The sequence below is a fragment of the Callorhinus ursinus genome, unplaced genomic scaffold, assembly GCF_003265705.2.
Source record: "Callorhinus ursinus isolate GAN/ISIS: 27379988/994484 unplaced genomic scaffold, GSC_fseal_2.0 scaffold1, whole genome shotgun sequence".
Lineage (NCBI taxonomy): Eukaryota > Metazoa > Chordata > Mammalia > Carnivora > Otariidae > Callorhinus > Callorhinus ursinus.
The window spans coordinates 62,509,566-62,533,914 of NW_027397063.1; the positions used below are offsets into that span (position 1 = coordinate 62,509,566).

At 40.7% G+C, this 24,349-nt stretch overlaps 1 protein-coding gene across 7 annotated transcripts in view; it reads left to right on the forward strand.

Moving 5' to 3' along the window:
• The first annotated feature begins 5,910 nt into the window (after positions 1–5,910).
• The window catches only part of SENP5 (SUMO specific peptidase 5), a 53,604-nt gene continuing 35,165 nt past the window's right edge, over positions 5,911–24,349 (forward strand). For 6 of the 7 annotated variants that reach the window (XM_025876228.2, XM_073895011.1, XM_073895015.1 and 3 more), the window contains exon 1: positions 5,911–6,076. The gene's annotated coding sequence lies outside the window, so the exon portion shown is untranslated. Of the gene's footprint in view, positions 6,077–21,320; positions 21,423–24,349 lie in introns of all 7 variants that reach the window. The other variant, XM_073895009.1, reaches the window with a different exon arrangement.

Below are 24,349 nucleotides of genomic sequence, written 5' to 3' on the forward strand. Positions count from 1 at the left end.
TTGGTTAAGCGACTGCCTTCGGCTCAGGTCATGATCCCAGGGTCCTGGGATCGAGCCCCGCATCGGGCTCCCTGCTCAGCGGGAAGCCTGCTTCTCCCTCTCCCACTCCCCCTGCTTGTGTTCCCTCTCTCGCTGTCTCTCTCTCTCTCTCTCTCTGTCAATTAAATAAATAAAATTAAAAAAAAATCTATAAAAAGTACACTCCTAAATAACCAATGGGTCAAAGAAGTCACGGAGAAATTAGAAAATACTTTGAGATAAATGAAAACAAAAACAGAGTATATCAAAACTTACAGTACATAACTAACACCATGTTTAGAGGGAAATATATTAGCTGTAAATGGCTATATATATATATGCATATATATATTTTAAGATTTTATTTATTTGACAGAGAGCATGCACAAGCAGGGGGAGTGGCAAGCAGAGGGAGAGGGAAAAGCAGGCTCCTGGCTGAGCAGAGAGCCTGACATGGGGCTCGATCCCAAGACCCTGGGATCATGACCCAAGCCGAAGGCAGACACTTAACTGACTGAGCCACCCAGGTGCCTATACATATATTTATATATATATAATTTAAAAAAAATATTTTATCTATTTATTTGAGAGGGAGAGTGAGAGAGAGAGCATGAGCAGGGAGAGGAGCAGAGGGAGAGGGAAAAGCAGATTCCCCGCCAAGCAGGAAGCCTGAAGAGGGGCTTGATCCTGGGTCTCTGGGATCACGACCTGAGCTGAAGGCAGACACTTAACTGACTGAGCCACCCAGTGCCCCTATATATATATTTTTTTAAGTTCATTTATTATTATTTTTTTAATAATCACTAACCCCAGTGTGGGGCTCGATTTCACAACCCTAAGAATAAGAGTTACATGCTCTTCCAACTGAGCCAGTGAAATGCCCCAATGGCAATATTTTATATTTATTTATTTATTTAAAATTTTTTTAGAGAGCACACATGCACCTGTGAGAGAGTATGGGGAGGGACAGAGGGAAAGGGAGAGAGAGAATCTTAGGAAGGCTCCACACTGAGCCTGTTGCAGGGCTGGATCTCATGACCCTGAGGTCATGACCTGAGCCGAAAGCATGAGTCAGACACTTAACCGACTGAGCCACCCAATGCCCATATTTTGTTTTAAAAGATCTCAAATCAATAACCTAACCTTCCATCTTAAGAAAGTAGAAAAAGAGACAACTAAACCCTAAGCAAGCAGAAAATAAATGATAAAGATGAGAACAGAAATAAATGAACTAGAGAATAGAACAATAAAGTCAACAAAACTAAAAGTTGGTTCCTTGAAAAGATTAACAAAATTGACAAATCTCTTTGTAGAATGACCAAGGGAAAAAAAAAAGAAAGATTAAAACTAGTAGAATCAGAAATTAAAGAAAGGACAGGGCGCCTGGGTGGCTCAGTTGGTTGGGCAACTGCCTTCAGCTCAGGTCATGATCCTGGAGTCCTGGGATCGAGTCCCGCATCGGGATCCCTGCTCAGCGGGGAGTCTGCTTCTCCCTCTGACCTTCCCCCCTCTCATGTGCTCTCTCTCTCTCATTCTGTCTCTCAAATAAATAAAATCTTAAAAAAAAAAATTAAAGAAAGGACATACTACTGTCCTTATAGAAATAAAAATTATAAGGGAATACCATGAACAATTGTATGCCAACAAATTAAATAACCTAGATGAAATGGGCAAATTCCTAGAAAAACATCAGGTTGGTCTAATATAAAAATCAATCAAATACATAAATATTAATAGACCAATGTAATAAAACCACATAATCATTATAAGAGATGCAGAAAAAAACCTTTGACAAAATTCAACATCCCCCTTCATGCCAAAAACACTAAAAAATCTAGGAACAGAAAAAGGAACTTCCTCAGCCTGATAAAACCATTTACAAAACCCACAACTTACATCATACTTAATGGTGAAAGACTGAATATTTTCCCTTTAGGATCAGGAACAAGCCAATGTCCATTCTTGCCACTTCTATTCAACTTTGTACTAGATGTTCTAGCCAGGGTTATTATGAAAGAAAAAGAAATAAAATGCATCTATGGATAGAAGTAAAACCATGTCCATTCTCAGATGACATGATCTTATAAGAAGAAAATCGTGAGGAATTCACACAAATACAAAAATACTAGAATAAATGAGTTCAGCAAAGTTTCAGGATGCAAGAACAATATACAAAAGGAACAGTAATCAATAAAGTGTGGTAATGGCATAAAAATAGACATAAGATCAATGGGATAAAATTTAGAGGCCAAAAACCAATCTTCACATTTGTGGCCAGTTGATTTTTGACAAGGGAGCCAAGACAATTAAGGGAAAGAACACTCTTGTCAACACATGGCACTGGAACAACTGAATATCCACATGCAAAAGAATGAAGATGGACAACCTTACACTATATGCAAACATCAATTCCAAGTCAATCATAGATGTACATGTAAGAGATAAAACAATAGCACTTTATTTTTTTTAAGATTTTATTTATTTATTAGAGAGAGAGAGGGCATGAGCAGCAGGGAGCGGGAGAGGGAGAAGGAGGGGCAGACTGCTTGCTGAGCAGGGATCCTAAGGCAGGGCTTGATCCCATGACCCTGAGATCATGACCTGAGCCAAAGGCAGATGACTAAATTATGGTTACTTATTAAAAAAAAAAAATCTGTCAGATAAAGACTAACAACATATGATTTCACTCATATGTGGAATTTATGAAACAAAACAGATGAACATAAGGAAAGGGAAGGAAAAATAAGATGAAAACAGAGAGGAAGGCAAACCATAAGAGACGCTTAACTACAGGGAACAAACTTAAGGTTGCTGGAGGGGAAGTGGGTGGGGGGAAGGGATAATTGGGTGATGGGCATTAGGGAGGGCACTTGATGTAATGAGCACTGGGTGTTATATGCAACTGATGAATCACTAAATTCTACCCCTGAAATTAAAATACCGTATATGTTAACTAAATTGAATTTAAATAAAAAAATAAAAACTCCTAAAAAAAAATCTCCTAGAGGACAAATTTAAGTCAACAATTCATAGATGGAAAAACTATGGAGAAAAGGTTTTGTAGTGAGGAATAAATTTAAATAAATGTCTAAGTCTAAAGAAATGTGAGAATTATGGTTATAAACAGAAGGTATCATTTAATCCACACTATACGATGGAGTTTTACAAGTGACTTTTCCTTCTGAATAGGATGTAGTAGGAGGACAGTGTTCCTGCTTCAACAACTTAAAGAAGTGCATAATAAGTTAAAAATATCATAGTTTAAAATATATCGGAGAGCTGTGAAGTAAGGACTTGTTACTTAATTTTAGGTAAACAAAAATTTCAGAGAGGGGAAAGCCCTTCTAAGGTGAATTGATAATCACTAGCTGGTTTGTTTTTTGTTTTTCCTGGAAACATTTGCTGATTTAAGGTACAGGCTGAGGATCAGTCTTAACCTAGACAGAGGGAATCTAATGGGGGCAAAGAAAACCCGAGGAACTTTCAGCAGGCTACCAGGACCGACTGGAAAGCAGAAGAGCCCCAGTGCATGACTGGTTTTCCATGTGGGGCATTTTCTGAGTTTGAGAACTGCTTGGAAGTCCTGTGGAACTGAGCCAAAACTTTAAAGACTTTTCTTTTAATTAATTAATTTACTTTTGAGAGAGAGAGAGAGAGAGAGCATGCGCGCATAAGTGTGGAGAGGGGTAAAGGGGAAAGGGAGAGAATCCCAAGCAGACCCCATGCTGAGCATGGAGCCTGACACAGGGCGGGGTCCCACGACCCTGAGATCATGACCTGAGCTATAACCAAGAGTTGGATGCTCGCCGACTGAGCCACCCAGCTGTCCCTGAGTCAAAACTTTTAAAAAAATCATGGTGCTTAGGAAACCATACCCAGTTAGAGGGACATGGTCTCCTCAATTACAAGGCTAATCTCTCCCTCAAGACATTTCTCATCTTTTTAAAAAGTTTAATTTTTTTTTTTTGAGAGAGAGCGCGCACAAGTAGGCAGAGCGGCAGGCAGAGGGAGAGGGAGAAGCAGGCTCCCCACTGAGAAGAGAGCCCGATGCGGGGCTCGATCCCAGGACCCTGAGATCATGGCCTGAGCCGAAGGCAGACGCTTAACCGACTGAGCCACCCAGGCGCCCCCAAGAGAACCTTAAGCAGTCTCCACGCCCAGCAGGGAGCTCGATCCCACGACCCCGAGATCATGACCTGAGCTGAAATCAAAGCACCCAGGGGCCCTGACATTTCTCATATTTTGAAGCAGAATTGGTTGGAAGCTAAAGAGCTAAGCTCAAAGCCCTAGAGGAATGAACTGGAAACACTGTAGTCTTTCAGGGCTGAGGAGAGAGAGATTTTCTATCAAAAGCTTGGGCTGCCCCTGAGGGAAGAACTAGAGGTAAGGTGAGTCTAAGAGGGCGGTCTTGCCGAGACTCATCTCAATCCCTGATTAGAGTGCGATGACCTGCCCCTCTATCAACCTAATAGAGGGAAGGGGGGAATCCCCGCTGGTAGATGATAACGTGGTGGCTCTGTAATTCTTTTACACACACTGTCTGGCACCTAAGAAAACATTACCAAACGTGTGAAGTGGCAGGAAAACGTGACGGATAAGCAAGAGAGAATAATGAACCACTGAACCAGACCAACAGATGACCAAAATGTTGAGGTTAGCAAACAAGGACTGAGGGGAAAACAAACAAACAAAAAACCCCCCAAACTATGATAAAACAGAATAAATGATTAACAAAGTGAACAAATGGAGACTTTCAACAAATAACTGGAATCTAAAATTTATTAAAAAATCAAAAAACTGAAAATACAGTATTAAAAAATTAAGAACTCAGTGTATAGATTTGACAGATGACTGAGGATCACAGAAGAATTAGGAAACTCAAAGATGGGACAATAGAAAACGTTCAAACTGAAGCATCAATTAAAAAAAAAACAAGCTGGTACAAAGTATTAAAACACATGATGATTAAGGTCAAAGAATCTTACATATATAGCTGGAATCCCAGAGGAAAGGAGACAGAGAATGAAGCAAAAACTAGTTGAAGAGACAATGGCTGAGGGTTTCCTACCTGGGGCGCAACGCTCCAAAGCACCCCACCCTTGATACTCAATTGTACTCATCTCCCTTCTATTCCAAATCGAATGCCCAAAATTGAATTCATCTTCCACTATAAATCTATTTTCTGTCAAGACATTGTATTCTAATTATCTATTTATGACTCCCCACAAGTAGACTGAGGGTTTGCAAGAGAAAGAGTACTTCGTGTTTACGCTCAAAAAACGTGTGTTGAATGAATAGTGCGCTTCAACATATCAGGCTGAAGCCACTTTCCTCTCTCATGAGAAAGAAATTAACAGTTCTACTGCACAGACCTGCTAAGTAAGCACTTGTCACTGTTTGGTGCTGGGACTACAACGAGAATAAGACCGGGCTCTGTCCTCCAGGAAAACCGGAAAAGAAAAGCCTGGGCCAGGCTTCAAAGCGCATCCAGTGCAGGAGGGTGCCCTTTCGCTTTTGGCAAAAGGGAAAAGGCATTAGCGGAGTGAGCGACCATATAGTAGCTGTGGTCGGCCTTAGCCCTTTTGGGGTTAAAAAGTTGAGAGGCGGCTGAACAGAAGTCTCAAGTCCGCCCTGTCGAGATTCTGCAATTTCTAGATCTCCGTTTCCACCAATCTCCCACGCCAGGACGGAGACGCGGGTAAGAGACCAGTCGAGCGAGCCGGGCGCGCCGGACGGAGACCCCGGGGGGTGGGGAAGCCGGCCGCCGGAAGCGGAGGGAAGGCGGAGCCACGCCCCAGCAGCCGGGCTGCACTCTCTTTTCCGCTCCCCTCACGATGCCCGGGCGGGGCTAAGGCGGAAGGGCACGGAAGGAGGTGACGCTATAAGTGAGCGCCGGCGGTGGCTCCAAAGGAAGCTCGGTGGCTGTGGCGGCTGCGTGCAGGCCAGGCACCTCCTCAGTGACGGGGGTTCCCTAGAAGTGGTGAAGGCGGGGCCGCAGGCTGAGCTGCCGCAGTATCTCGACCCGCGGTGCGGCAGGTGCCGGCAGCGAGGGACGTAGGTAAGCAGGAGCCCGGGTGTCAAATCGGAATGAGTTACGGACCGGGCTAGCTGGCCATTCCCGCGCCAGTGCGCGCCAGCTCAGCAGCCCGGCCTGGAGGCCTCAAGCGCTGCCCTCCCCCCACGCTGGAACCGGAGGCAGCAAATTTCTCCCTGGGCGCTGCTGTGCTTTTCTGGGGGCGTGCAGGGAACTCGTCCCGAGGCACCGCTCTGCTCCCCTTTTTCTCCCCAGTCTGAACTGTAGGACGCAGAAGCAAAGCTAGCGCCCCCGGCCGCTCCGCCTGAGGCCAGGGAAAGATTTGAAAGGAAGAGCTGCTGTTAGAGGTCCTCCCGCTGCTGGCGTTTTGGAAGCCAAGGGTTTATATTTGTTCCGACCGTTCGACTTCCTTCCTGCCTTTGGTTCCTTCGCCCCGCACTCCTGGGACCTTGTTGTAGTGAATGGGTATGGCACAGTTAAACACTAGGGTGGTGGGAAGCTTGCTTTCTATCATGCTTTCTGTTTTTCTGTCTCTACCATGCAATATCAACCCCCGTTGCACTGGGCCACTCTGTTGGGGGAAGAGGGACGCGGAGAGGATATGGGAAATGAGGGATTTAAGAGTCGGAAGAGCTGAGTTAAAAATCTTAGCCTGCCATTTGGTAGTGGTTTTAATCTCGTGCTAGGTACTTCGACATTTTTAACCACACGTAAAGGGGTTGCTTTCTTATGCCTATATAAATTGGGAGAATGAAGTGAAAAAAAAGCAGAACATCAGTCATTTTTAAATGTTTTGGATTTAAGAATATCCTGGACAGTTAATCGTAGGTTCCTAATTATGTATTTTACGCGGAATAACTAAGCTTGGTATGGAGGAGGGTTGTGTGGATAGAACCTAACTGCAGGCTCTGCTTTGGGTTGGGCAGCATTAGGAAGAGGTCAGACTCTCCTAGCCGCCCAGATGGCTCATGTTTATTGATAAAACATTATTCGTATATGAGGAAGAAGCGAAATCAGTTTTGCTTCTTCCTCAAGATGGTTTTGCCCAGTGGACCCTTTCTAGGACGAAAAGCTGGAGGGGCTTCATTTACACCTTGGCCCGCTTTAGAAGGAATTCTTTGCACATATTTCTGAGGACCCCTGCACTGTGCTTCTAACAGAGTTCAATTAACACTTCATGTTAATTGAAAATGTGCAAAGAATAAATACAAGAACTTGACCCTTTGAGTGGCTGGATATTATGGTTATGAGTTAATCTGAGGAGCTGCCCTTCTCTGTATTGGAGAGAGTAAAACATAACACCACCCTGAAGTTTAATAGACCCTAAGTTAGAGTGTTTGGGGAGGAGGGAGTGGATATGCAGTCAAGTGATTTGAGTGAGTAGCACCTGTTCTTACAATTGCTTGGTCAGACAAATTAAGGATGCTTTCCTTTCCTCAGTGGAACATGATGATGATGGCTGCTATGCATAATGTAGCCAAGTGCAATCTCCAATTCCTTTGATACAGAATTGTCAATTGGGAATTTTAACTCGTGGACACAAAAGGGACCTTTGAGGGTCATCTAATCCAGTGGTTCCAAAACCTGGGTGGGCATTGGAATCATTTGGGGAATTAATACAAAACTCTGGATGCCTGGGCACTACCTCAGTAGATCTGATGTGTGACCTGGGTATTTGTGGTTTTTAAATAGCTTCTCAGGTGATACTCATGTTTGAAAACCCAGATGTAGAGCAGGTTTTACATATTAGTTTATGAACAAGCTCCGAGACGAAGTGTAATGCCCTTAACAAATAACTTTACTTGAATCAGTAGTACTCTTTCAGGTTTTGTACACGTTGAGCCCAGAAGATAAGTCCTGTAAATCAGTAGCTCAGTATAATTCTGTTTTTGTAGTTTCCTATGCATTAAAACTTCCTAAAGCTCTTTGATGAAAGTATTAGATTTTACAATAAAGTTTCTTACTGAATATTGCTTAGGTTTGTTTTTTGGCCTAAGTATATAAAGGTTATATCACTTTGTACATCACTTTTTTAGTAGGCTTTTATGCCAAGCTTTCATAAACCATGGAAAAATTCCAACTTAAGACAATTTTGCTTTTGTTTTGGCTTATAAACCCAGTGCACTATATACAGATTGCTTTTTTTTTTTTTTTGAAACCCCTTCCTCCATCCTGGTATGCACAACCACTTTGTATCATTTGTCAGCTTCCAGTGGAATACAGTTTGAGAACTGGGCTCTAAAGGTCTCTAATTTCCTATAAACACCTAATTTACCTAGAGGCTTTCAGTATTTAAGCTTGTCCTTCAATTTTTAGTCCCGTTTTCTTGGTTTAGTTGTAATGTGCCACTGATTTAAAGAATATGGTAGATTCCTGGAAAGGATCAACTGATTAGGTGGTAATAGTGCTTCATATGTACTTTTCTTACACTGGAAAAGTCATATATATATATATATGTAATATTTTCAGAATTACCAAGGTAATAGGCCATCAGGCAGAGTTGAACATTCTCTTTAGGGAGATACACTTATTCTCAAATTATTCTTCAATAACCCCCTCAATGCTTTAGTATTTCTATTCTGTGTTATTAGTAGACAATGGACCCTACTTTACAAATCCTCCAGAGGAGGATGCCCAATTATTTTCTAAAAGTGACCCTATTTATGGTATGTTACCTTTCAACAACTAGATGACTAAGGGCATTCTTAAACTTGCTGATTAAAAAAACCATATTGGGGCACCTGGGTGGCTCAGTCATTAGGCGTCTGCCTTCAGCTTGGGTCATGGTCCCAGGGTCCTGGGATCGAGCCCTGCATCAGGCTCCCTGCTTAGCGGAAGCCTTCTTCTCCCTCCCCCACTCCCCCTGCTAGTGTTCCCTCTCTCACTGTGTCTCTCTCTGTCAAATGAATAAATAAAATCTTTAAAAAAACAAACAAACATGTTAAAGGGTGCCCAGCTGGCTTAGTTGGTAGAGCATGTGACTCGATCTTGGGGTCATGAGTTCGAGCCCCACATTGGGTGCAGAGATTACTTAAATAATTAAAGCAAACAGACAAACCATGTTAACAAATACATAGTCCATGAATTTGAGTCTAGGGAAACATATGATATGTGTCTGAGATGAAAAGCCAAGTCACCGAGTCTCTAAATTTATTTTTGTGTCTGAAATACCCTAATTCTGAGGTTTTAAAAATTGCTGTGTTTCAGATTCTGACAGAGCACACTTTTCAAGTAGAGGTATTTAAAAGGGTAAATATGGATCCAGGGTCCCAATTTTAATCTAAACTGATATTACAGATTTAACATAGAAACAGATGCAGGGTGAGGGTAATAACTTGAAGACCTAGTGAAAGTCATTTGCTGGTTCTTGAGGCAGTCTTCTATGTCTGTGAGGACTTGAGACCAAAACTGGATACTTAATCTACTTTATATCCAGTGGCTGAATGTGATGAAAATATTACCAGTAGGGACTATAAATGTGTAAGTCTCCAGTTCTCAGTCTTGGTCTTTTTTATGGTTCATTCATTTTCCCTGATGCCAATGGGCATTATTTTTTTGTTTTTATTATTTTTAATCTTGTTTCCTGTAGCCCAAGCCCAAGGTGGCATTGGCCTCAGGTGACTGGCAGAGGGTGAAGCCAACCTTGGGTGTGATTGTGATGGAGTTATCCTGAGTTTATTTGTAAGAGGGGCAAAAACTAGAGCTTAAGCTAAACACACACATGAAAAGTGTTAAGATGCCCGCTGGGGGCTGCCTGGGTGGCTCAGTCAGTCAAGCGTGACTGACTCTTGGTTTTGGCTCAGGTCCTGAGCTCAGGGTCCTTTGATCAAGCCCCGCATCAGGCTCCATCCTCAGCGTGGAGTCTGCTTGAAATTCTCTCTTGCTCTCCTTCTGCTCTTTCTGCTCCTGCTGTATCTCTAGAATAAATAAATCTTTAGTGGGAAAAAAAATCTTGTTTCCTATTACAAGCCATTCGTTCTCTCATATTTCTGGGATGGGTAACCCCACACCTATTTATTTGCTGTACAACAGCTATGACTGTCTTATTACTTTTGCTAAAAAGAACTTTTTCATAATGGTGCTTGAGTTAACATGTATAGTGGCTGCACTGCAAACTTTTACCCAAATACTGGGTCCCTTAAGGATTGTTCAGACTTAGGGCTCTCTTGGAGTCTAGTGAGTACCTCATAAAAGTTGAAAGCTCATTTTTTTTTTTTTTTTTTTAGATTTTTATTTATTTGAGAGAGAGAGAGAGAGAAAGCACAAGCCAGGGGAGAGAGGCAGAGGGAGAAGCAGACTCCATGCTGAGCAGGGAGCCCGATGCGGGGCTCCATCCCAGGATCCCGGGATCATAACCTGAGCCAAAGGCAGAATGCTTAACCGACTGGACCACCTACGTACCCCTGGAAGCGCATTTTTGTTTTCCTTGTGTGTGTGTTCGATATTTGAACAAATGTTGGTATTTGGTGAATATAAACACAACAGCAGTGCCGAGAACACTGGGGCAGAAATGTAGAGAGACCCCCTGTGGAGGTTGCTTTTAATTTTAATTACATGGGCTCTGAGTGCATTCTTGGGATTTGTGGATTTTAGGGTGTACTGATGGAGTCTTTTTTTGGAGAACGTTTAGTAGCAGTATCTTTGGCTTTCCTCTTGAGTTAGATTCCTCAAAAAAGAATCTTCAGATCTTCTGCTTGGAGCTTATAAGCTGGCTTCCGGCAGTCTGGGGTAGAGGTCTTAGCCCTTAGAGGGTAAACTCCACTTATGTTCATTTAACTCAACTCTTTTCAGTGTGAGACCCTCATTCTCAACTGGACCAGCTGTTTTCCCGTCCAGGAATCCATTGTTTTACCCTCTTGAGCTGCACTGTCCAATATGGTAGCCAGTAGCCACATGTAGCAACTTAAATTTAATAATTAAGATTAAAGAATAAGTTCCTCCTTTGCATTAGACACATTTCAAGTGGTCAGTAACTGTATGTGTCCAGAGGCTACCATATCAAACAGGGCAGATATAAACTATTTCTATCATTGCAGAAGTTTTATTGGACAGCACTGTTCTAGTATAGAAAATAATGCTCCATGTTTCTGCAAGGGTGGAATAGGGGTTGTTGTCTGGTTTTTGTGGAGAGTAGGAGGATAAATGATTTGACCAATCTTGTTTTAAGCACCATGTTCATACCTCTTTTATAGAACCTGCTGCTGCCAATACCTGACCTGTTTTGGGGCACTGTTGTATAAATTGGATTGCTTTCCTCACTGCAAGCTTGAGATTAACTTTCTTCAGTCTCTCTCTCTCTTTTTTTTTTTTTTTAACTTTCTTCAGTCTTTAAGTCATTCTGCATTCCAACCTCAAGAAGGTTTTGTTGTTGTCCTCTCTTCCATTTTGTGTATGTATACTTAAAACAACCCAAACCCTTTGACCTGTACATTTCATTGTATATAAATTATATCTTAAAAAATGAAGTTAAAATGTTTTCTTTTCTTTTCTTTTCTTTTTTTTAAAGATTTTATTTATTTGACAGAGGTAGCGAGAGCAGGAGCACAAGCAGGGGGAGCGGGAGAGGGAGAAGCAGGCTTCCCGCGGAGCAGGGAGCCCGATGTGGGACTCGATCCCAGGACCCTGGGATCATGACCCGAGCTGAAGGCAGACGCTTAACGACTGAGCCACCCAGGCGCCCAGTAATGTTTTATTTTCATCTTAATGGGATTTAGGAGGGAGTAAGAGTAAAATGTGTTCAGTCTGCCGTCTTTTTCCATAAGTAAAGTACGCCATCAGCATTTAAATATGTACAGCTGTCTCCATTTTAAAAAACTCTGCCTGTCTCCTATTTACTTGGGCTTCTTGAGCAATTTTATATATTGTCGTCTATTCCATCTTGGTTTTGTCCTCTTCATTCTACTAAAATTTCTCTTACAAATGTCATGAGAATCAAATGGAGACTTTTTAATTTTATTATTTTTTTCATTTTCAGAAAGTTTTTATTGGGATTGTGATGGCAGTATATTTGAGATTGATTTTTCTTTTTTTTATTCAGTTAGCCACTGAATGTATAGTACATCATTAGTTTTTGATGTAGTGTTCAGTGATTCTTTAGTTGCATATAACACCCAGTGCTCAACACGTGCCCTCCTTAATGCCCATCACCCTGTTACCTCATCCCTCCACTCCCCTCCTCTCTGAAACCCTCAGTTTGTTTCCCGGGGTCCAGAATCTCTCATGGCTCTTCTCCCTCTCTGATCTCTCCCCCTTTGGATTTCCCTCCCTTCCCCTATGGTCCTCTGTGCTATTGCTTATATTCCACGTATGAGTGAAACCATATGATAATTGACTTTCTCTGCTTGACTTATTTCACTTAGTATAATCCCCTCCAGATCCATCCATGTCAATGCAAATGGTGGGTATTCATCCTTTCTGATGGCTGAGTAATATTCCATTGTATATATGGATCACATCTTCTTTATCCATTCATCTGTTGAAGGGCATCTCGGCTCCTTCCACAGTTTGGCTATTGTGGACATTGCTGCTATGAACATTGGGGTGCATGTGTCCCTTTCCACTACATCTGTATCTTTGGGGTAAATACCTAGTAGTGCAATTGCTGGGTCGTAGGGTAGCTCTGTTTTTAACATCTTGAGGAACCTCCTACTGTTTTCCAGAGTGGCTGTACCAGCTTGCATTCCCATCAACACAAATGGAGACTTTTTTAATCCCTACCTTTTTTTTTTTTTGAAGTGATGTCCGTGCCCAACGTGGGGCTCGAACTCATGACCCTGAGATCAAGAGTCTCATTCTCTACTGACTGAGCCGGACAGGCACCCAGTCCTTATCTTGATTGACTTCTCAATAGCCTTTGACCATTTCCCTCCTTCTAGAAACTTTCTCTAGCTTTCCTGACACCACACTAACCTAATTTTCTACCTCTTTCCCTGTTCATTTCTTCTCACTTTCCTTTGCTAAGTAGTCTTCTTCCTTTACCTCACTGTTAACATCCTAGAGTTCCTCAGAATACTTCCGTAGGGTGCATTTGCTTCTATCTCTTACAGATTCTCTGTAGGTGAGCTTGTCAATTTCTGTAGCTTTAGTTACTGTAAGCTGATGGCTTAAAGTGGGATTCCTGTGATATCCTCTTTTTAGACTTCCTGACCTGTATATCTAATAGTATATGTCCACTTGGATTTCCTATGGTCACCTCAAGTCTAACATGTCTAAAGCTAAAGGCATAGCCAGTATAACTTTGCTCCAGTCTTTCTCCATTTGTTCCTTATAAATTATGCAAATATACAATAAAATATACAAAATTTATTTTATATAATAAACATCTTATTAATAAGATTTTTCAGTTATTATACTACCTTTAAGTGTTGGGAAGAATAAATTCCAAATCTCCTTTTATGTTGGTAGTACACAATGAGAGTATATTTGAATTTCGTATTAAAAAGTTTTATTTAGGGACGCCTGGGTGGCTAAGTCGGTTAATGGTCTGCCTTTGGCTCAGCTCATGATCTCGGGGTCCTGGGATTGAATCCCGCATCAGGCTCCCTACTTGGTGGGAGTCTGCTTCTCCCTCTCTTCCCCACTCATGCTCTCTCTTGCTGTCTCTCCTCTCTAAATAAATAAATAAGTAAATAAAATCTTAAAAGTTTATATTAAATGTCCTTTTCCATTGATAAAGAAGTAAAGTAAAATACAATACCCTAAACCAGAGGTTGCCAGACTTTCTTTGTTCACTGCCCCCTTAATGTTTTTTTTGTAGTGCCCTCAGGCCCAGTAATTTATTAAGTAATTAGTAATGCTTTAGGTAATCAGATCTAAACAACTTAATAAGTATGTTCTAGCAACCTAAAAAAGTACACATAAATTGTATTTTTAAATTATACTTTAAAATTTTTTTTTTAAAGAATTTATTTATTCGACAGAGAAAGAGATAGCAAGAGCAGGAACACAAGCAGGGGGAGTGGGAGAGGGAGAAGCAGGCTCCCCGCTGAGCAGGGAGCCCGATGTGGAGCTCGATCCCAGGACCCTGGGATCATGACCCGAGCCGAAAGCAGCCACCCAACCGACTGAGCCACCCAGGTGCCCCTATATTTTTAAATTTTTTAATTTCTTTAAAAAAATACACATAAATTGAAAGCCTATAGTTTTTTTATTTCATTCTTAAATAACCACAATTACTTAATGCATTTGTTGGGCACTACAGAACTTCTCAAACCTTGGAACCATTAGACACTGCCACCCACATTTCCTGTTCCAAATTGATTTTGCACAGTATTTTTTTTTTTAATCATCACAGCAACCAACAAAAAACCAGCTTTGCAAAGATATGATATCATCAAAAGGAGTATACCAGGATATAATTTGAAACTGAACTATATTAAGTTGGTAGTTTGTGGAGTGCTTCACAGGTATGACAGATAAAGAATATCATTTTTTCCCTCTGATTTAGAATACCTTATGACATCCCTGTGAAGTTACTGCAGAACCCCAGGGTACCTTGGTACACAGTTTAGAAATTTTGGGCCTAAAGTGTTAATAGTTTGGTGTAAATTCTTTTGTTTTTTTTTTTTTTTTTAAGATTTATTTATTTGCAAGGGTGAAGGGACAAAGGGGGAGAGAGAATCTCAAGTAGACTCACAGGGCTCGATCTTACGATCCTGAGATCATGACTTAAGCCGAAACCAAGAGTCCGATGCTTAACTGAGCCACCCTGTGGCTGAGCCTCTGGTGTAAATTCTTTTAGACTTTTTTTCCCCTATAAATACTCAAAATATACACACATTTTTTTTTCTTTTTAACAAAAGTGGGCTCATACATATTGTTTAGCAACTTTTTTTCATTCAGCAGTGTATTATGGTAAAGAAATTGGGTTGAATGTACATATTTAATTCCACACCAGCCTGAAAACTCCATTAAAACTGTAGAGAAGTGAGGGGTCCCTGGCTGGCATAGTCAGTAGAACACATGACTTGATCCTGGGGTGGTGAGTTCAAGCCTCATGTTGGGTATAGAACTTACTTAAAAAACTGTAGAATTGTTGTTGTTAAGTTTTTTTGTTTTGTTTTTGTTTTTTCCCCAAATGACAAAGAATGGGAGCAGTGAGAATAACAACATTCTGGAAGCTGGAAAGCAGAAGAGATTAGTGGTAACTGGTTAGCAGACTTGAGAAAGCTGAATCCTAAACCAACAAGTCGAGAGCCAACCAGTAGTCATGTTTGTGTTTCAGAACTTTTTTTTTTTAAAGATTTTATTTATTTATTAGAGAGAAACAGTATGAGAGGGGAAAGGGTCAGAGGGAGAAGCAGGCGGGAACCTGATGTGGGACTCAAATCCCAGGACTCCGGGATCATGACCTGAGCCGAAGGCAGTTGCTTAACCAACTGAGCCACCCAGGCGCCCGTGTTTCAGAACTTTTTAAAAGTTTCTAGATCAGCGGTGTCATGTACTGTGGAAGTGAAGGTGAAAGTGAGACCAAAAAAATTATGTGATTAAAAGTCTTTTTTTTTTTTTAAAAAAGATTTTATTTATTTATTTGACAGAGCGAGTGAGGGAACAAGCAGGGGGAGTGGGAGAGGGAGAAGCAGGCTTCCTGCTGAGCAGGGAGCCCGATGAGGGGCTCGATCCCAGGACCCTGGGATCATGACCTGAGCCAAAGGCAGACGCTTAATGACTGAGCCACCCAGGCACCCCTAACTTTTATTTTTCAAAGATTTATTTATTTCAGAGAGTGCACACGAGCAGGAGGGGGAGAGGGAGAGAGAATCTCAAGCCAGCTTCGTGCTGAGCATGGAGCCTGTTGCAGGGCTCAGTCTCATGCCCGGACGTCACAACCTGAGCTGAAACCAAGAGTCAGACACTTAACTGACTGCACCACCCAGGGACCCCTAAAGATTTTAAGTAATCTCTGCACCCAGTGTGGGGCTTGAGCTCACAACCCTGAGATCAACAGTTGTATGCTCTTCCAACTGAGCCAGCCAGGCACCCCTCAATTACCCTTTTTTATTTTTGTATTTTTTTTTTAAAGATTTTATTTATTCATTTGACACAGAACACAAGCAGGGAGAGAGGCAGAGGGAGAGGGAAAAGCAGACTCCCCACTGAGCAGAGAGCCTGATGCGGGGCTCGATCCCAGGACCTGGAGATCACGACCTTAGCCGAAGGCATCTGCTTAACCATCTGAGCCGCCTAGGCGCCCCTAAATTACCCTTTTTTAAATGTTACTTTTGATTTCCTAGTTTTAGGCTTTATCTATTGACTATGGAAGATAAAGATTTAGCTGTCTTTGACATGTGCTCACTTCTATATAAATGTACACATCTTATCGACCTTCTACCTATTCTCATTGTATAGTGATGCTGTAATTTTGGCTAGAAGCAATTTTTCTCGATAGGGGCAGTATTGTCATTTTGGATGAGACCGTTCTTTATCCTATTACATGATATTTAACATTACACTGGGCACTAAATATCAATAACAGCCTGAATACATTTTAACAACCAAGAATTTCCCACACATTTCCAAATGTTGGATTAAGGTATGATATGGGGTGTCTGGTTGAGAACCATTGGATTAGATCAGTGTTTACCTTCTTATGATTATGTAAATGGTAGTTACAGCTAAGCTATTTACTCTATGATTTACAATGACTGTTTTTCCCTTTTTCTTTAAAGATTTTATTTATTAGAATGAGCAGGGAGAGTGGCAGAGGGGTAGCAAGAAGCATACTCCTGCTGAGCAGGGAGCCCCATGGGGGGCCTTGATCCCAGGACACTGGGATCATGACCTGAGCCAAAGGCAGATGCTTAACTGACTTGAGCCACCCAGGTGCCCCTGTTTTTCCTTTCTTGTACAACTTTTTCTTGTCCCTGAAGTTAGTAGTCTTTTTAGTTTAATGTTCTCTGTACTTACTACTGATTTATCTTCAAGCTCTCTTCCAGTTGTATTTCCTCTTTGTATTCAGACACTTTAGTAATTCTATCAGTTTCACATTTTTGGAGACCTCTCTCCCAAATCCTTTTAACCTCTTTCTTCTGGATTGGTGGCTCTCTAGGACTGAGACACAGTTGTTACTTTGTGATCTTTCTTTGCCTTTTTCTTTAGTATTTCTCTTCCCTGCATATTGTTTTGGATCTCATTTCCTGGGTCTCCGTTCTTTCTTGATTTACTCCCTCATTTTGTCAGAGTACCTCGTGTGGTTCCCTGAGAAAAAGATGCATGGTAGTTCTATATTTTGATAATTTATGTCTCTGAAAACCTTACTTCTATCCTGTTTTGATTGATGATTTGGCTGAGTTGCAAGTTCTGTGTTCAAAGTAACATTCCCTCAGACCTTTGAAAGCATTTATACCTTCTCTTCTAGTTTATAATCTTGCTATTAAGATCATTGCCCATCTTGATTTTTATATACAAATAAAAATATTTACATAAATATATTTATGTAATATATAAGTACATAAATTATATAAGTTAATTCATAGTTATAAACAATGAGTAAATAAGTTTATATGTAAATATTTTTATATTTTTAAAATAATTTTTTTAAAGATTTTATTTATGTGAGAGAGAATGAGAGCAGGGGCAGGGGCAGAGGGAGAAGCAGATTCCCGCTGAGTGGGGAGCCCGCTGTATATATTTTTAAGTTAATTTTTTAGTTGAAGTATAGTTGACACAATGTTACATTAGTTTCAGGTATACAACACAATGATTCAGCAAGTTTATATGTTATGCTGTACTCACCCGTGTAGCTAACAGGTCACCATACATCGCTATTATAATACCATGAACTGTTCCCTATGCCGTACCTTTTATTCCCATGAGTGACTCTGCCTAACTGGACGCCTGTGTCTCCCACTCCCCTTCACCCATTTTGCTTATTCCTTGACTCCTCTCCCCACTGGTAACCATCAGTTTGTTCTCTGTGTTTATGGGTCTATTTCTGCTTTTGTTTGTTTGTTTTGCTTTTTAGATTCCACATATAAGTGAAATCATGTGGTATTTTTCTTTCTTTGTCTGACTTATTTCACATAGCATAATACCCCCTAGGTCCATCCACGTCATCACAAATGGCAAAACTTCATTCTTTTTTTATGACTAATACTCTTGTGTGTGTGTGTGTGTACACGTGTATAGAGACTACTACTTTGTCCGTCTACTGATGGGACACTTGAGTTGCTTCACATCTTGGTTATTGTAAATAATGATACAGTAAACATAGGGGTGCCTATATCTTTTCAAATAGTGTTTTTATTTTCTTTGGGTAAATACCCAGTAGTGGAATTACTGGATCATATGGTAGTTCTATTTTTAATTTTGAGGGGGAATTTTTTATACGTTTCCTACAATGGCTGTACCAGTTTACACTCCCACCAACAGTACATGATGCTTCCTTTTTCTCCACATCCTTACCAACACTTGTTATTGTTTGTTTGTTTGTTTGTTTTTTTCCTAGCCATTCTGAGAGGTGTAAGGTGATAATGTTGTGGTTTTGATTTGTATCTCCCTGATGATTAATGATGTTGGGCATTTTCAGATATTTCATTTGCAAATATCTTCTCCCATTCAGGAGGTTGCCTTTATGTTTTGTTGATAGTTTCCTTTGCTGTGCAAAGGCCTTTTATTTTGGTGTAGTTCCAGTAGTTTATTTTTGCCTTTGTTTCCCTTACCTTAAGAGACATACCTAGAAAAATGTTGCTACGGCTCATGTCAAAGAAATTACTGCCTACGTTTTCTTCTAGGAGTTTTATGGTTTCAGATCTCACGTTTAGGTCTTTAATCCATTTTGAGTTAATTTTTGTGTATGGTTTAAGGAAGTAGTCCAGTTTCATTATTTTGCATGCGGCTCTCTAGTTTTCCCAGCACTATTTATTGAAGAGACTTTTTTCCCCCATTGTATGTTCTCATCTCTTTTGTTGTAGGTTAATTGGCCATATAAGCATGGATTTATTTCTGGGCTCTTGATTCTGTTCCATTGATCTGTTTTTGTGCTGGTGTCGTACTATTTTGATAACTACAGCTTTGTAGTACATCTTGAAATCTGGGATTGTGATACCTCTGTCTTTGGTTCTTCTTCATCAGAATTGCTCTAGCTATTCAGGGTCTTTTGTAGTTCCATGCAAATTTTACCATTATTTGTTATAGTTCTGTGAAAAATGCTATTGGTATTTTAATAGGGATTGCATTGAATCTATAGATTGCTTTGGATAGTATGGACATTTTAATAATCTCTCAATGCATGAGCATGGCATATCTTTCCATTTGTGTCATCTTCAATTTCTTTCATCAGTGTTTTACAATTTTCACAGTAAGGTCTTTCACGTTCTTAAGTTTATTTTTAGGTATTCTTTTTGATGCACTTGTAATTGTTTTAATTTCTCTTTCTGCTACTGTTATTAGTGAACAGAAATGCAATTGATTTCTGTGTGTTAATTTTGTATCCTGCAAAGTTACTTAATTCATTTATTCTAAAAGCTTTTTGGTGGAGTCTTTAGGTTTTTCTATGTATAGTATGTCATCTGCAAATAGTGACAGTTAACTTCTTCCTTACAAATATGGATGTCATTTATTTGTTGTGTAATTGTTGTGACTAGGAATTAACAGTACTGTGTTGAATAAAAGTGGTGAGACTGGACATTCTTGTCTTGTTCCTGATTTGGAGGAAAAGCTCTGTTTTTCACCATTGAGTTGATGTTAGCTGTGGGTTTTTCATGTATGACTGTTATGTTCTGGTATGTTCTCTAAACCCACTTTGTTGGGAGTTTTTGTCATGAAAAGGTGTTAAATTTTGTCATATACTTTTTCTTTACTGAGATGATCATATTTTTGTCCTTCATTTTGCTACTGAGGTATATATCATGTTGATTGATTTGCAAATATTGGAGCCATCCTTGCCTTCCCAGAATCCATTCCATTTGATCTTGCTGAGTGAACCTTTTATCATATATTTTTTTAAGATTTTATTTATTTGAGAGAGAGAGTGCATGAGAGAGAGCATGAGCAGGAGGTAGGGGTAGAAGAGAGGGAGAAGCAGGGAGCCCCATGTGGGACTTGATCCCAGGACCCTGAGATCATGACCTGGGCCGAAGGCAGACTCTTAACTGACTGAGCCACCCAGGCACCCCTGTATTCTTTTTTTTTTTTTTTTAATTATTTATTTGAGAGAGAAAGAGCAAGAGAGCGTGTGCACAAGTTGGGGTAAGGGCAGAGGGAGAAAATATCTAAGCAGACTCCTGAGCATGGACCCCATTGCAGGGCTCAGTCTCATGACCCATGAGATCAGGACCTGATTTCAGCTCAGGATATTCACTTAATCGACTGAGCCACGCAGGCCCCCCCCTTTTATTTTTATTTTTTTAAGATTTTATTTATTTGTCAGAACACAAACAAGGGGAGCAGCAGGCAGAGGAAGAAGCAGACTCTCTGCTGAGCAAGGAGTCCAATGCTGGACTCAATTCCAGGACCCTGGGATCATGACCTGAGCCACCCGGGTGTCCCATTTTTATCGTATTCTTTTTTTTTTTTTTGGTAAGTTTTTTTTTATTTCTCAGAGAGAGAGAGCACACAAGCAGGGGGAGCGGCAGGCAGAGGCAGAAGCAGGCTCCCCACCAAGCAGGGAGCCCGATGTGGGACTCAGTCCCAGGACCCTGGGATCATGACCTGAGCAGAAGGAAGACACTTGGATGCATTTGTGGCTCATTCGGTTCTTTTTAGCATATTCTTTTTTTTTTTTTTTAAAGATTTTTTTTTTATTTATTTATTCATGAGAGACAGAGGAGAGAGAGAGAGGCAGAGGGGAGAAGCAGGCTCCCAAGGAGCAGGGAGCCCGATGCGGGACTCGATCCCAGGACCCCGGGATCATGACCTGAGCTGAAGGCAGACGCTTAACCATCTGAGCCACCCAGGCGCCCTTAGCATATTCTTGAACTCAGTTTGCTAATATTTTGTTGAGGATTTTTGCAGCTATGTTCATCAGGGATATTGGCCTGTAATTTTTTCTTTAAGATTTTGAGAGTGAGCATGAGAGAGTGCATGTGAGAGAGAGCACGAGTGCGAGGATGAGCAGGCAGAGGGGGAGGGAGAAACAGACTCCCTGCTGAGCAGGGAGCCCAATGGGGGGCTTGATCCCAGAATCCTGGGATCATGACCTGAGCCGAAGACAGATGCTTAACCAACTGAGCTACCCAGGCGCCCCATCTTTGGTTTCTTTGTTTATCCATTGGGTGTTTAGTAGCATGTTGTTTAACCTTCATATGTTTGTGTTTTTCCTTTTTTATAGTTATTTATTTATTTATTTTAAAAGTAATCTCTACACCCAGCATGGGGCTTGGACTCAACCCCAAGATCAAGAGCCACATTATCTTCTGACTGAGCCAACCAGGTACCCCTTTTCCATTTTTTTTGTGATTGAGTTCTAGTTTCATCCTGTCCATTCTGGTTGGAAAAGACGCATGATAGGATTTCAGTCTTCTTAAATTTATTGAGACTTGTTTTGTGGCATAACATGTAATCTGTCCTGGAGAATGTTCCATGTGCACTTGAAAAAATGTGTATTCTGTTGTTTTTGGGTGGAATGTTCAGTATATATCAGTTATGTCCCTGTGGTTTAATGTGTCATTCAAAGACATTGTTTCCTTATTGATTTTCTGCCTGGATGATCTATCCATTGATATAAGTAGGGGAGTTAAAGTCTCTTACTATTATTATATTACTGTCCATTTCTTCCTTTATGTCTGTTATATTTGCTTTATGTATTTAGTGCTCCAGTATTGGATGCATAGACATTTACAATTGTTATATCCTCTTGTTGGGATTGATGCTTATCATTATGTAATGCCCTTCTTTGTTTCTCTTTTTTTTTTTTCTTTCTTTTCCTTCTTTGTCTCATTATGGTCTTTGTTTTAATATCTGTTTTGTCTGATATAAGTGTTGGCTTTTTTTTCTCTCCCATTTCCATTTGCATTGAATATCTTTTTCCATCCCTTCACTTTCAGTTTGTATATGTCTTTTTTAATTTTAAGATTTTTATTTGAGAGAGAGCATGAGCAGGGGGCGGGGCAGAGGGAGAGGGGGAGAGAGAGAATCTCAAGCAGACTCTGTGCTGATCGTAGAGCCTGACATAGGGCTTGATATAACCCTGAAATCATGACCTGAGCTGAAACCAAGAGTTGTTCCCTAACCAACTGAGCCACCCAGGTGCCCCTGTATATGTCTTTTTTTGTGGGGAGAAAAAAGATACTATTTATTTGAAAGAGTGAGTGGGGGGAGGAGTGGATGGAGGGAGGAGGAAAGAATCTCAAGCAGATTCCTTGCTGAGCGCAGAGCCCTACGTGGGCTTATGACCTGAGTTGAAACCAAGAATTGGACACCTAACCGACTCAGGCACCCAGGCACCCCTGTATGTGTGTTTAGGTCTGAAGTGAGTCTCTTGTAGGCAGCATATAGATGGGTCTTGTTTTTTTTGATTCTGCCATTTTGTGTCTTGTTTGGAGCATTTAGATCATTTACATTTAAAATAATTATTGGGAAGTATGTATTGCCATTTTTTAAATTGTTCTCTGATTATTTTTGTAGTTCTGTTTCTTTTGCTCGCTTTGTGGTTGGTGACTTTTGTAGTGTTTTATTTGGCTTTCTTTTTATTTTTTTGTGTATCTGTTATAGATTTCGGGTATGTGATTACCATGAGATTCATATATAAGTATAGCCTAAGTATATAGCAGTGAACATATGTTAAGTTGGTCGTTTAAGTTCACATTCTAAAAGAACTTGTTTTATTCCCCCTCCACATTTTATGTACATGTTTTCATATTTTACATATTTTAATTCATTATTTTCTTACATCTAATTATTGCCTTTTCCACTTAATGAAGTCCCTTTAACATTTTTTGTAAGGCCAGTTTAGTGGTAATGAACTCCTTTAACGTTTGCTTCGGAAATTCCTCTCTCAATTCTGAATGATCATCTTGTCAGGTAGAATATTCTTGGATATAGATTTTTTCCTTTCCCCATACTGGCCTGCAAAATTTCAATTTCAATTTCAAAATTGCAAAAAAAATTTTTTTTAAGATTTTATTTATTTATTGACAGTGCACAAGCAGGGGGAGCAGCAGGTAGAGGGAGAGGGAGAAGCAGTCTCCCTGCTTGGCAGGGAGCCTGATGTGGGGCTTGATCCCAGGACCCTGTGATCATGACCTCAGCCAAAGGCAGGTGCTTAACCGACGGAGCCACCCAGGCACTCCTCGCCTACAAAGTTTCTGTTGAAAAATCAGCTGATAACCTCATGGGGTTTCCTTCATATGTAACTTTTTGCTTTTTTCTTGCCTCTTTTAAAATTCTCTCTTTATCTTTAAACTCTGACATTTTAGTTATTATGTGTTATGTTTTGGACCTCTTTGGGTTCCTCTTGTTTGGAACTCTCTTTCCTGAACCTGGATGTCTGTTTCCTTCCCCTAGTTAGGAGAGTTTTCAGGTATTATTTCTTCAAATAAGTTTTTTCTGCCCCCTTCTCTCTCTCTCTTTTCCTTCCAGGACCCCTATAATGTGAGTGTTTGTTTGCTTGATATTGTCCAAGAGATTGCTTAATGTACCTCATTAAAATTTTTTTTTTCTTTTTACTTTTCAGCTTGGGTGCTTTCTATTACCTTGTCTTCCAGATGCTGATTGTTTCTTCTCATCCATTGATTTACTGTTGATTCCCTCTAATGTATTTTTCATTTTAGTTTTACTGTATTCAACTTTGATTGGTTCTTGTTTACATTTTCTGTATCCTTATTGGAAGTTTTCATTGAGTTCTTTCACTCTTCTCTCCAGTCCATTGAACATCTTTAAGAGAATTACTTTCAACTCTTATCAAACATTTGCTTATCTCTGTTTCATTTAGTTCTTTTTTTGAGCTTTTGTCTTGTTCTTTTGCTTGGAGCATATTCCCCCATCTCATTTTGCTTGACTTCCTGTGTTTGCTTCTACGAATTGGGCAGAACAGCTACTTGTAAACTTGAAGGAATAGTCTTGAATATGGTGTTCCCTGTGTAGACTGTATTTGCCTGGTGACTTGCTGACTGTCTGGAGCTGTGGTTGGTGTGGCCCGGGGCTTGTGGTGCATTCTGTACTGGGGCTGCTCTGGTGGCATGGCCAGAGCTGAAGTGGGCTTGCCTGGGGTGGTCCTGAGGCTTTTTGAACAGAGGGGCCTCTGGCAGGACAGCTGAAGCTGATGTGGGTATAGGCCAGGGGAGTCCTGGGGTTGTTTGTGCATGGAGTACCCAGGCAGGGCAGCTAAAACTGAGGTGGGCATGGCTGGTGCAGTCTCGG